The sequence below is a fragment of the Oryctolagus cuniculus genome, chromosome 15 (genome assembly GCF_051225735.1).
Source record: "Oryctolagus cuniculus isolate XC-2025 breed Fujian yellow rabbit chromosome 15, ASM5122573v1, whole genome shotgun sequence".
Taxonomy (NCBI): Eukaryota; Metazoa; Chordata; class Mammalia; order Lagomorpha; family Leporidae; genus Oryctolagus; species Oryctolagus cuniculus.
Window position 1 is genome coordinate 36,564,104 of NC_142881.1, and position 12,763 is coordinate 36,576,866.

At 43.1% G+C, this 12,763-nt stretch overlaps 1 protein-coding gene across 3 annotated transcripts in view; it reads right to left on the reverse strand.

The window, feature by feature from the left end:
- LOC149121965 (uncharacterized) overlaps window positions 1-12,763 on the reverse strand; it is a 38,139-nt gene that overhangs the window by 1,864 nt on the left and 23,512 nt on the right. For 2 of the 3 annotated variants that reach the window (XR_016222123.1, XR_016222122.1), the window contains one exon: window positions 3,648-3,783. The exons of the other annotated variant lie outside the window; for it this stretch is intronic. The gene's annotated coding sequence lies outside the window, so the exon portion shown is untranslated. The remainder of the gene's footprint in view (window positions 1-3,647; window positions 3,784-12,763) is intronic. 3 annotated transcript variants of the gene reach the window in all.

Below are 12,763 nucleotides of genomic sequence, written 5' to 3' on the forward strand. Positions count from 1 at the left end.
ATTCTTGGAACACTCACTCTGTGTTGAGTGCTGGTATCATGAGCTAGCCAGCCAGTACTGCTTATAACTCTGCTAACAGAGAGGAAGAATCATACAAATGTCAACCAACATGGGAAGTGTAATCATAAAGGACACAGAGGGCAGCCTGGGACCACAGCATTTTTTGGAGACAAAACTGCTCCTCCCAAGGCAAATGATCAGCAGTCACACCTTGCTGTCAACACCACCTTTGTCTTGCCTTTTCCACATAGATGTCCTTCTTCCTCTTGCTTCCCCTGTTTCCCGAAAAGTCTTCCTTTCCCTCACATTTATGTCCCCTAAGCACAAACATAGGCTCTCACCTACTCCCTGCCTATACTGGTCTTCACAGCTACCCTGAAAGATCATCAGACACCCCAGCAGTCAGACTCTGCACAGGGACAACCCAGCCACACAGAGCAGCAGTGTCCTCAATCAACATCCCAACCCTTTCTATCTTCCACACACATCCTCCTGCCAACTTGGTTTCTTTTTCCTTCTCTTTGGAAAATTCCCTTATTATTTTCAAAGATATAGAATCAGTATCAAGAAACTCAAACAATACAGAAAACAATAAAGGGGAAAAGTTTCTTAAGCTTAACATAATTCCCACTACCCAGAGGTAATTATTATTAATATTTCAAGGAACCTCCTTCCAGAACACTTTCTATGCATAAATAGGCATAGGGACATACATACGTAACCACACAAACACCAGATCATTGTACACGCTGTTCTGCATCTGCTTTTTAAAATCCAAAGTATGCCATGAGCAACTTTTCACATCAATGACTCTACAGATAACTTCAATGAATTACACTACTAACTTAGATCGAATGTCTTTGCCCTATTTTCAGTGGAAGAGTTTTCAGGCTAAAGTCTTAATGTTGACAGCTAATCTTTCTCTATCACAAAGTAAGCATTCAAGGTGGAAGAGAAAGAAACCCTTTTTGGTGATGCGTAAGTCCAGTTCTAACTACTTTGCAATGATTATCTCATGTAATTCTCACTCAACCCTGTAAGACACTGTGAAGGTTTTAAAATGTCTACAATTTCTTTTTAAAATGCCTTCCTTCAAAAGGTGTAGCTTAATTTCTCTCTTGATTGTGGGCCTCACCAACTAACTTCCTTCCAACGTGCAGAATGTGATGAAAATAATAAGGCACAACTTGATAACAGATCTGATCATAAAGGGAGTTAGGGCTTCCTCCTTGCTCCTCTCACGCATGCTCCAAGAGCAATCAGCTCCGGTACTGGACAGAGAGGTCCCTGTTGCAGGTACCGAGGACATTTGCCAACAGCCACATTCGTGAGCCATCTTGGAAGTGAAACCTCCAGCCTCAGCCACTGCTTCAGATGACTGCAGTCTCATGAAAGACTGGCAGCCAGATAAACCCTCTCCCAAATGGCTAAGACAACTCTGAGCTAACAAACATGTGTTGCCTTGAGCCACTAAATTTTGGGCTATTTGTTATACAGCAATAGGTAACTAATACAGGCAAGTTCATTATTCACATTTGAAAGATTAGAAGCCAATGCAAAGAAAAGCTAAGTCAACTGTTGAAGAGCATTTTGCTGGAAGATGATGGAGACAGGAAGAACCCTGACTCCAGATCTCTTCTCTTAATCACAGAAGAAAACTCATGGGTTTGGGGTTCTAAGTTGCCTTGGCTGCAAAGACCCACGGCTGCTAGGAGGAGCCTATGTTTTCTTGGAGTTTGCCTCTGGATGTAGCCTATTCAATGCTTACTACTAAAGAAGTGGTCTCTGTTTTTCCCCTAGCTGTAATCAGAGATGAGCAATGTCACAGGAAGCTAAGTCCCTACTGCACCAGACTTGGTTCCATCTGGGCAATTTCTTTAGTAATATTCATTGAGTACAAAACTCAGTGAGGCAGAAATTTTTATCTTGATTTCCTTACAAGCTAAGACCAGTCAAGGCACAGTCAAACAAGGTTATAATCTATGTTCACACAGAGGAAAAGCATCTAAATCAGGTGATGGGGATGAGGTGAGGCTGATTTCCAGGGAGCACCTCCTGGAGAGGATGATGATTGAGCTGAGTTTTAAAAAACAAGGAGGAGTTAGCTAGATAAAGAGTTGGGTTGGACTTCTTAGGGGAGAGAAAATATGATAAAAAGACAGCCAGACACTGGGGTCTGGCACCTTGGGCAATTATTTCAATAACCTTGGGTTTGATTTCCTTTCTTGTAAAATAGAAATAAAATAACCTACTCCATAATCTTGTGAAGGAAATGCTTCAAAAATTAAAAATTCAGGGCCCATGTCTGTGACTTTATGCTCTTCACATGTCTTGATGAAAGATGACCTTGGGCCAGCAGCTCTGCTGTGCAGGGGACACTGTGTTGAATCTACTTTGGCCATATGCACACTTGCTTCGCCAGGCCCACTCAGTCCTAGAACTGCAGGACCACAACTTGGTTACATTATCCACCTTGAATCCTACTCCCTACAGCTCTCACATTGAGATGAAACATGCAGATTTTATATGATCACAGGGGCTGAGCCATTAATAAAGGTTAATTTCCTCTCTATCCCTTCTTGGGTAGCCCTGGGTTGTCTTTAAGGGAAGCTGTGGGCTTAGGTTAGGGTTAGAGCTATATTACGCATTAGACGGTCAGCTAAAGAAAACCTGCATTAAGATCACACTGCATCAGGTGTGAAGAATAAAAGGTGGGAAAAGGGATTCTTCTTTTCCTAGTGTACACAGGTTTGTGGAGGAGACTGGATAAGGGCAAGACTGGGAGAGGTCAACAGATGTGTGGACTAAGCATGCGGCAGAACAGATGACTTGCCAAGGTAGCATGGCCACACTAGAGAGACACCAAGATAGACAATATGACTTGAGAAATACTGACCAGGAAGTAGAGGCATGGAGATGTAAGAAATGCTGAAAATCCTAGCCAAAGTAATAAGACTCAACTATCTGTTGTCTCTTACTTAGTGCAGGGTAAATTATACGATCATTAAGTAAACTGAAAGTCGACCTTTGTAAAAATTCAGAGTGGGAATGGGAAAGCGAAGAGGAAGAAAGGTTGGAGCATGGTAGGAAGGAGAGTAGGACAGGGTGGGAAGTATCACTGTGTTCCTAAATCTGTATATGTGAAATACTTGAAACCAGTATAACTTAAATAAAATTTTAAAAATAATAAGAGTTGAGAAGCTGTGACAGAGATCATGTGGTCCACAAAGCCAAAAATGCCATCTGGCCCTTTTGTCAATCCTTGTGCTAGATAAATACTGCACTAACGAATGCTTACATAAAGCAAGAAAACTAAATGGAAAGTTTGGTGGCTGTCTTCATCTATTTGCAGAATTAAGATATGGAATAGGGATTATTTCATCTTGTTTCAAAAGGTAGGATCCAGGCCAAGACGCATGAATCACTGGCATGATAAGCTTCGGCTCTGTCTGATAAAGAATGAACAGGGTGAGCTTGGCCCAGTGGTTAAGACATCAGTTAGGATGCCCATGCCCCTCATCAAATGCCCAGGCTTCATGGCCAGCTCCACCTCCAGACTCCAGCTTCCTGCTAGTGCAGATCCTGTGAGGCAGTTGCAGAGCTGCAGTGGTTTGAGTGGCTGGGTTCCAATTACATAAGCAGGATACCTGGATTGAGTTCCCAACTCCCAGCTTCAGTCCCCCAGTCACTGACAGAATCTGGGGAGTGAACCAGTAGATGAGATGAGACCATGCTCGCTCACACGTGCTCTGCCTCTTTGCCTCTCAAATAAAATGTTTTTATCTGAAAAAAAAAAAAAAAAAAAAAAGACTTCCTTAACTTTAACTTTTAGAGCTATTCAACAAAGCATTTGCTATCTTGGATAATCTTTTGGTTATTGATAGAGAGATTTAAACAGAGGCATATTATTCAGCATCAGAGTATTCAATATATACTGAACAAATAGAAAGAATGGATAACTATCTATCAAGTTAATTATAAACATAATGGCTAGTATTTGGCATGAATTAGTGTTGGGCATGGTATCCATCCATCCTTCCTCCCTGCAAGTCTTATTTGAGAGAGACAGAGAGAGAGAGAGAGAGAATGAATGAATGAGAATGAATCTCCCACATCTGTTATTCTTCAGATAACTCCTCAGTGCTGAGATGGGCCATATTCAGGTCCCTGGGTGGGTGGCAGAAACCCAATTACTCGAGCCTTCATTGCCACCTCACTGGGTCTGCATTAGCAGGAAGTGGAACCAGGTACTGAACTAACCCAGTCCTCTGAAGTGGAATGCAGGTGTCTTAGCTATGTTTTAACTACTAGACTAAACATCCATCCTAGGGTCAAGTATGTCCTAGGCACAATGTACACATTATTTCATTTGATCTTTACAGCATCAGTGTGGTAGGGTGGCAGAGATCCCTAATCGTCCTCTAAACTCTCCTCTGTAACAGAACCTCTGAATTTTAGCCAATTCAATGGTTATCCTTTAATCAGCTTCAGTGTAAACAGATAGGACCATGTGGTCAAGTTACAGCTAATGAGATGCAAGCAAAAGGCACTGCAGCCTCCGGGAAATGTCCTTGAAGGGACAGATATGCACTTCTGCTCTTGCTCCTTCCCGCTGGTTGGAAGAAAGGCATGACGGCAAGAGGTGGGGAAGCCCTATCAGACTCTGAGGTAATCATGAGAACAGATGTTTTGCATACCAAAGAAACAAGATCAGTGTTTATGTGCCAAACATAAAAAAAGTGTATTTTGGAGAGAGAAAAATAAAAATCTATTGTTTGAGTTGCCACTTTTCCTAACTAGTGAAAGTGTATATTATGATCACTCCTACTTTATGAATGGGTCTCATAGTGTTTAAATGACTTATGTAAGAGTACAAAGATGGATAGAAGGTCTTTTAAAAACATTAATATTTCTGTGGGGATGCTGATAGGATTGGCTTTAGTCAACACATCATTTGGGAAGAATTAACATTTTAATAACATCTAGGTTTCTAACCCACAAACATGATACAGCTAGCAAGTGCTGGGCACTCTGCATTGTCTCTCTCTTTCCTTCTCTTTCCACATAGATTTAGAAATAAATAAATATATACACACACATATGCATTAGAGAAAATATGTATGCATATATATGTAGGTATACAGATATACAAATATGTACATATACCTTTATGTCTAATTCATCTAAGTGATGCTTTTTGTATTTACATATATAGAGGTCTTACACGTCTTTTGTTAAATTTGTCCTTAGGTATTTTATGTTAATAATGATATTGCCAGTGGAATTATTTTAAATTTCATTTTCGACCTGTTAGCTACTGGTAAGTAGAAGCATAATTGATTCTGTACAGACATTATAACTTTTACTCTTGTTAAACTGAATTATTATTTCTAGGAGATTTTTTAAGTGACTTAAATTTTCTACACAGGCATCCATGTGATCTTCAGATAGTTTCACTTCTTTCTCTCCACATATATACCTTTCATTTCTTTTACTTGCCCTGCTGCAGTGACTAGAATCTCAAATTATGCTGTGTGCTAAAAGCATTAATGTGTTATCTATAAGTTTCTTTCAAATGACCTTTTTTAAACCAAGAAAATTTTCATGGGCCAGCGCCGCGGCTCACTAGGCTAATCCTCCGCCTTGCGGCACCGGCACACCGGGTTCTAGTCCCGGTCGGGGCGCAGGATTCTGTCCCGGTTGCACCTCTTCCAGGCCAGCTCTCTGCTGTGGCCAGGGAGTGCAGTGGAGGATGGCCCAAGTAGTTGGGCCCTGCACCCCATGGGAGACCAGGAGAAGTACCTGGCTCCTGCCTTTGGATCAGCGCGGTGCGCTGGCCGCAGCGCGCTGGCCGCGGCGGCCATTGGAGGGTGAACCAACAGCAAAAGGAAGACCTTTCTCTCTGTCTCTCTCTCTCTCACTGTCCACTCTGCCTGTCAAAAAAATAAATAAAATAAAAAAAATAAAATTTTCATAAAGAATACTGTCTAATGTTTTCTCTGCATCTATTGGGATGATTATATTATTTTTCTTCCTTTAATAGGTTGTAAGAATTGAAATCTTGAAGATTCATGGAAAACATAAGGGACCTAAAGTAGGACCTAGTCTTAGAGTAGAACAAATTAGAATCCTGGTTCCGCTCCCAAGTCTCCCTTTCTGCCAGTACACACACTAGGAAGAAGCAAGTGATCATGACTCAAGTACTCGGGACCCTGCCGTCCACACAGGAGGACTGGGTTGAGTTCCTGGCTCCTGGCTTCAGTGCAGACCAACCCTGATTGCTGCAGTCATTTAAGAAGTAAAAGAGTGGGTGGGAGATCTTGGTCTCTCTGTCTCTCTACCTCTCTATTTCAAGTCAATAAAATAAAAACTTTTAAAATAATTTTTTTTACAAAATTAATCCACAATGGATTATATATCTAAACATAAAATCTAAAACCACAAAACTTCTATGGAAAAAAAAAAACAGGAAAAATCTTTATGACCCTGGAATACAGAAAATACTTTTTTTTTTTTTTTGGTAAAGATTTTATTTGTTTGAGAGATAGAGTTACAGACAGTGAGAGGGAGAGACAGAAAGAAAGGTCTTCCATCCGCTGGTTCACTCCCCAGATGGCTGCAGCAGCCAGAGCTGGGCCGATCCAAAGGCAGGAGCCAGGTGCTTTTTCCAGATCTCCCATGCAGGTGCAGGAGCCCAAGGATTTGGGCCATCTTCTACTGCTTTCCCAGGCCATAGCACAGAGCTGGATCTGAAGAAGAGCTGCCAGGACTAGAACTGGCGCACATATGGGATGCCGGCGCCACATGTGCAGGATTAACCTACTGCGCCACAGAGCCGGTCCCCAGAAAATATTATTAAGACACAAAAGTACTAATTATATAAAATAAAAAAGACAAAATGCACTTAATAAAATATATATTTATATATAATTATATTTATAGATAATATATATTTATATATAATAAAAATAAAAATATTAAACTTCTGCTTTCCAAAAAAATGCTACTCAGAAAAAAAAAAGTTGCGGTGGCACTGTGGTGTAGCAGGCTATGCCTCTGCCTATGGTGCCAGCGTCCTATGTGGGTGCCGGTTCATGTCCTGGCTGCTCCACTTCCAATCCAGCTCTCTGCTATGGCCTGGGAAAGGAGTAGAAGATGGCCCAAGTGCTTGGGCCCCTGTCTGTGTGTCCAGTCTGGAAGAAGCTCTTGGCTCCTGGCTTCAGATCAACCCAGCTCCAGCCATTATGGCCAACTGGGGAGTGAACCGGCAGATGGAAAACCTTCCTCTCTGACTCTCCCTCTCGTCTCTCTATAGCTCTGCCTCTCAAATACAATCTAAAAAAAATTAGGCTGAATTATTAAAAAAAAGTAAGAAAATATTCATAAGACACATACATACCTGCAAAGGGTCTTGTATTATTACAAGATGTACATATATAAAGGTTAGAATAAGCACTTCACAAAATAAGAAATACTAATGGCCTAGAAGCACATGAGAAGATGTTTAATTTGGCCAGCGCCGTGGCTCAATAGGCTAATCCTCCACCTAGTGGCGCCAGCACACCGGGTTCTAGTCCCAGTTGGGGCGCGGGATTCTTTCCTGGTTGCCCCTCTTCCAGGCCAGCTCTCTGCTGTGGCCAGGGAAGGCAGTGGAGGATGGCCCAAGTGCTTGGGCCCTGCACCCCATGGGAGACCAGGATAAGTACCTGGCTCCTGCCATCAGATCAGTGCGGTGCGCCGGCCGCGGCGGCCATTGGAGGGTAAACCAACGGCAAAGGAAGACCTTTCTCTCTGTCTCTCTCTCTCTCTCACTATCCACTCTGCCTGTCAAAAAAAAAAAAAAAAGAAGAAGATGTTTAATTTCATTAGTCATCAGGGAAGTACCAATCAAAATCACATTGACACAGCATTTCAGACTCAATAGAATGCCTCAAGATGACTGCCCACATCCAGGTTGAAGAGAATGAGGAGCAAATACATCATATATACACATACATATCAACTCAATAATAAACAGACAACCCAAGTTTTGCAAAGATGGGCAAAAGACTTGAACAGTTCACATAAAATGTGAATGGCCTTCAAGTGAAGTGTGATGGAAAAAAATTTTATATATATATAAAAAAAATGAACCTCAATCCCTACCTCATACTTACACAAAAGTTAACTCAAAATGGTTTACAGTCACACACATAAAAACTAGAATTATAGAACTTAAAGAAAACAGAAAATCTTCACAGTGTTAGAATAAACTGAAATTTCTTACACTGAATGAACACAAAGGCACAAACCACAGAAGAAAAATGATTGGAAAACTGAACTCCATCAAAATTAGAAACATCTGTCCTTCAACAGGCAAGCCACAGAATGGTAGAAAATATGAGAATTTATAACACAAATATCTGACAAGGGATTTGCATCCAAAGTATATAAAGAACTCCTACAACTCAATAAAATCCTTTTTTTTTTTTAAATGGGCAAATGTTTGTATAAGCACTTTATAAAAGAAGAAATTCAAATGGCCTAGAAGCACATGAAAAGATGTTTCACACCATTAGTCATCAGGGAAGTATTGATTTAAATTGCAATGACATACTTAGCACTTCACACCCACTAGAATGCCTAAAATTAAAACGACTGCCTATCCCAAGGCTGATGAGAATGAGGAGCAAAGGCAACAGTGCTGGTGGGAATAAAAAGTGGCACAATCACTTTGGAAAACGGTTTTGAAGTTTCTTGTAAAGTTAAAGATACAATCACCATACGGTCCCAAACTTCATGGCTAGAAGAAGAGAGAGATGCTTTGAAGTGTTATAAATGTAAATAAATATTACATGTGTAAATAAAATGTTGCAAATGTTTATACGAACTTTATTCACAGTACCCCCAAACTGGAAATAACGCAAAAGTCTATCAACAGATGAATGAACAACTTTCAATGTATTCATAAAGTAGAATACTACTTGGCATTACAAAGAATGATCCAATTGTGTAACAACACAGAGAACCTCGGAAACATTACATTGCACGAAAGAAGCCAATTAAAATAGAACTATTCCAAGTTCTAGATCTGGGCTGTCCAACACAGACGTCACCACCACATGTGACTATTTAATCAACATTAAGTAGAACGTTACGAGTCAGTTCCTCAGCTGTGCAAGCTGCATTTCAAGTATTCAAGAGCCACAAGTGGCCAGTGGCAACCACACTGGACAGCCCAGGTACACAGAATACATCCATCATTAGAGAAAGTTCTACAGGGCTCTGCTGTTCTGAAACATGCAAAACTAACCTATGGAGCTAGATCAGTGGTTGCTGTAGTCAGAAAGAGGGGTTGAGGGAGGTGGAATAAGAGCAAAGTCATTTCTGAGAAATACAGGAAATGTTCTACACCTTGAATGAGGCAGCGACGCTCGGGACATTCCTTCAGCTGTGTACTTTATCCCACAGCCACTGCCAATGGACCACAGGCTATAGCTCAGTTCCGCTGTTCCCTCAGCTGGGCACCTGTGAGCAGTGAACAACCTACTCAACTGTACAATAAAATGCTGGGAATCTCAAATGACCACATAACGCCATCATAGAGGAATCAATCCATATGGTGCAGACTGTGCCTCCACCACTTTAACAGGTGGCTCGTAGGCAAGTCAACCTTGCCAGGGCTTAGTTCACATAGCTGGAAAATGGTGGGAAATGAAATTTCCCCATGCATTCCTCACAGCAGTACTATGAAGCAATGATCGTCCCAAAGATGAAAACCTGATAAGAACAGATACTGCACTTGGTCTGCGGTCATTTTTAAGATTTATTGTATGTGAATGAAATTGACATTTTCATTTGATTACTTTCTATAGCCCTTCCTTACATTCCTGCTGAACCATGGTTCTTCTTACTTTTTACTTGTTGAACTATTTATTTCATGGACCATTAAGCCTTTGACTATAATGTAAATTTAAAATGTCACCTCAAAAATAAAAGACATCTGGCCGGCATCGCAGCTCACTCGGCTAATCCTCCGCCTTGCAGCGCCGGCACACCGGGTTCTAGTCCCAGTCGGGGTGCCGGATTCTGTCCTGGTTGCCCCTCTTCCAGGCCAGCTCTCTGCTGTGGCCAGGGAGTGCAGTGGAGGATGGCCCAAGTGCTTGGGCCCTGCACCCCATGGGAGACCAGGATAAGCTCCTGGCTCCTGCCATCGGGTCAGCGCAGTGCGCCGGCCGCAGCGCGCCAGCCGTGGTGGCCATTGGAGGGTGAACCAACAGCAAAGGAAGACCTTTCTCTCTGTCTCTCTCTCTGTCCACTCTGCCTGTCAAAAAATAAAATAAAAATAAGACATCAATTTTAAAAATTCTCTAGAGTCTTCACATTACTTTCTGATATATGACAATGTCTGCTACTTTTAAATCACTCCCAGCACTATAACAATAATGACTCAGTATTTGTTACCTTACAGTTGTATGTAGAATGTGTTAGTATGTGCTAATTCTCCATATCTCATTCAATGCAGGTAGCTACATGAATTTTTTTTTTTTTTTGGACAGGCAGAGTGGACAGTGAGAGAGAGAGAGACAGAGAGAAAGGTCTTCCTTTGCCATTGGTTCACCCTCCAATGGCCGCCGCGGCGGGTGCACCGCGCTGATCCGATGGCAGGAGCCAGGTGCTTCTCCTGGTCTCCCATGAGGGTGCAGGGCCCAAGTACTTGGGCCATCCTCCACTGCACTCCCGGGCCATAGCAGAGAGCTGGCCTGGAAGAGGGGCATCCAGGACAGAATCTGGCGCCCCGACCGGGACTAGAACCCGGTGTGCTGGCGCCGCAAGGTGGAGGATTAGCCTAGTGAGCCGTGGTGCCGGCCGAATCTTAAGGTTTTATAAGTTTACTGGGTGCTTAGCACATGCACAAGGGAACAAAGGGTTCAGAAGATAAAGGTACCATTCTTGCTTACAGGAGACTCAAATTGTTACTACAGAGCCATAAAGAAAGAACTGGTATAGAAACCAAGGTCATAAAACACTCTAGTGTAGGCAGTTAAAAAGTAGGGGAATCACTCCCCAGTGTGTGCACTATTTGTGCAACAGGTCAAAACTGCACATAGGCATGGTCGAAGTCAGCATGAATTCCAGTCATCAGTGAAGACCTGCCAGAGTGTGGCACAGTCCATACAGAGGGCCTTCCCTGGGAAATGAGGCCAGAGAGAGACAGGAGCAGAGAGAGTGTCTTGGTCATTACTTGGAGCTGGGAAGGAAAGAGACGCCTTGGCCTTGGCTCACGAAGGCCACTCTGTCCTATGCCAAGCATCATCTCGGCAGAGGCAGCAGCACCACCCCGGACAGCCCTGGGAAGTTCTCTTCCAAGGTCAAGGCAGCACATGTTAGAAGCTTGGCAAGAAAGGGGAGAAGAAAAGTGGGAAGGCCCGCCTCCTGCTTCCTCAAAGGGCTGCACTACATGTCCCATGTATCAAAAATATCACCAACCTCCCCATGCAGCCAATTGTCACCATTTAGCTAGGGTCACTATAAGCTCGTGGTTTCTCAAACCGGTCACCTACGAGTCATTCCTCCATTAATGTATCTGTCTTTACAAGGAATTAAAAATACATGTAAAGAAAACTCAACTCTGGATGAGATAAACATAATAGGACCACTCTGCTACCCCAACACTTTCTCGCGTTACAGTCTCTCAGTAAAATGATCCTGATGTACTCTGCAGAAGATATGATTCGGCTTCTATAAACTCTGCTTCATGGCCATGGCTCATGCAGCCCTGGCTGGGCCCCCTACATCTGATATCCAGCCTGCGTTTCCCCATCACACAAAGAAAAACCTTTCCAGACTAAATACCTGTGCGGTCACATAGAGGTCCTCTCCCCACAGGGCTAGCAGATGGAAAGCATCTTAATTCACACAGGTAATGTATAAGATGGCCACGTCTGGCCCTTTCTTTTTTTTTTTACATTTTTTTGACAGGCAGAGTGGACAGTGAGAGAGAGAGAGACAGAGAGAAAGGTCTTCCTTTGCCGTTGGTTCACCCTCCAATGGCCGCCGCGACCGGCATGCTGCAGCCGGCGCACCGCACTGATCCAAAGGCAGGAGCCAGGGACTTCTCCTGGTCTCCCATGGGGTGCAGGGCCCAACTACTTGGGCCATCCTCCACTGCACTCCCGGGCTATAGCAGAAAGCTGGCCTGGAAGAGGGGCAATTGGGACAGAATCCGGCACCCCGACCAGGACTAGAATCTGGGGTGCCGGTGCCGCTAGGCGGAGGATTAGCCTAGTGAGCCGCGGCGCCGGCCTGGCCCTTTCTTTTTTATTCATATTATATTTAACACCAGCACCAACAAAGGCCATCAAAAGCCCCCCAAACACTTAGAAAATGATTCCTGCTCTTCCCAGATGCCCACCGGTGACCTCAAGTTGGGTGGGCGCCCAAACCAACAGCTGATTCAAGCAGTTGATGTCATTCTGATAGCTTGTTTGGGGAACAGCTACACATGCAAATAGGGACAGCTCATTAAAACTCAACATTCATTTTTAGCTATGCCTCTGATTTGCCACTAAGAAAGCATCGGCCAAAGGGGCGAAGCAGTACAATTCACATTCATCACCTGATGGAAAGGAAAACTGAAGCAAACCAGCTTTGGGGATTTTGCTTTGTTTCCTAATTGGTTTCATCTGCAAGTCGGAGCCCTGAGATTTGTGCTGGTTTTCAGGATGGTGTAACCCCAAGTAGAACACACAGAGCTGTCTGCCAAGTCCACCATCTGAAGTGA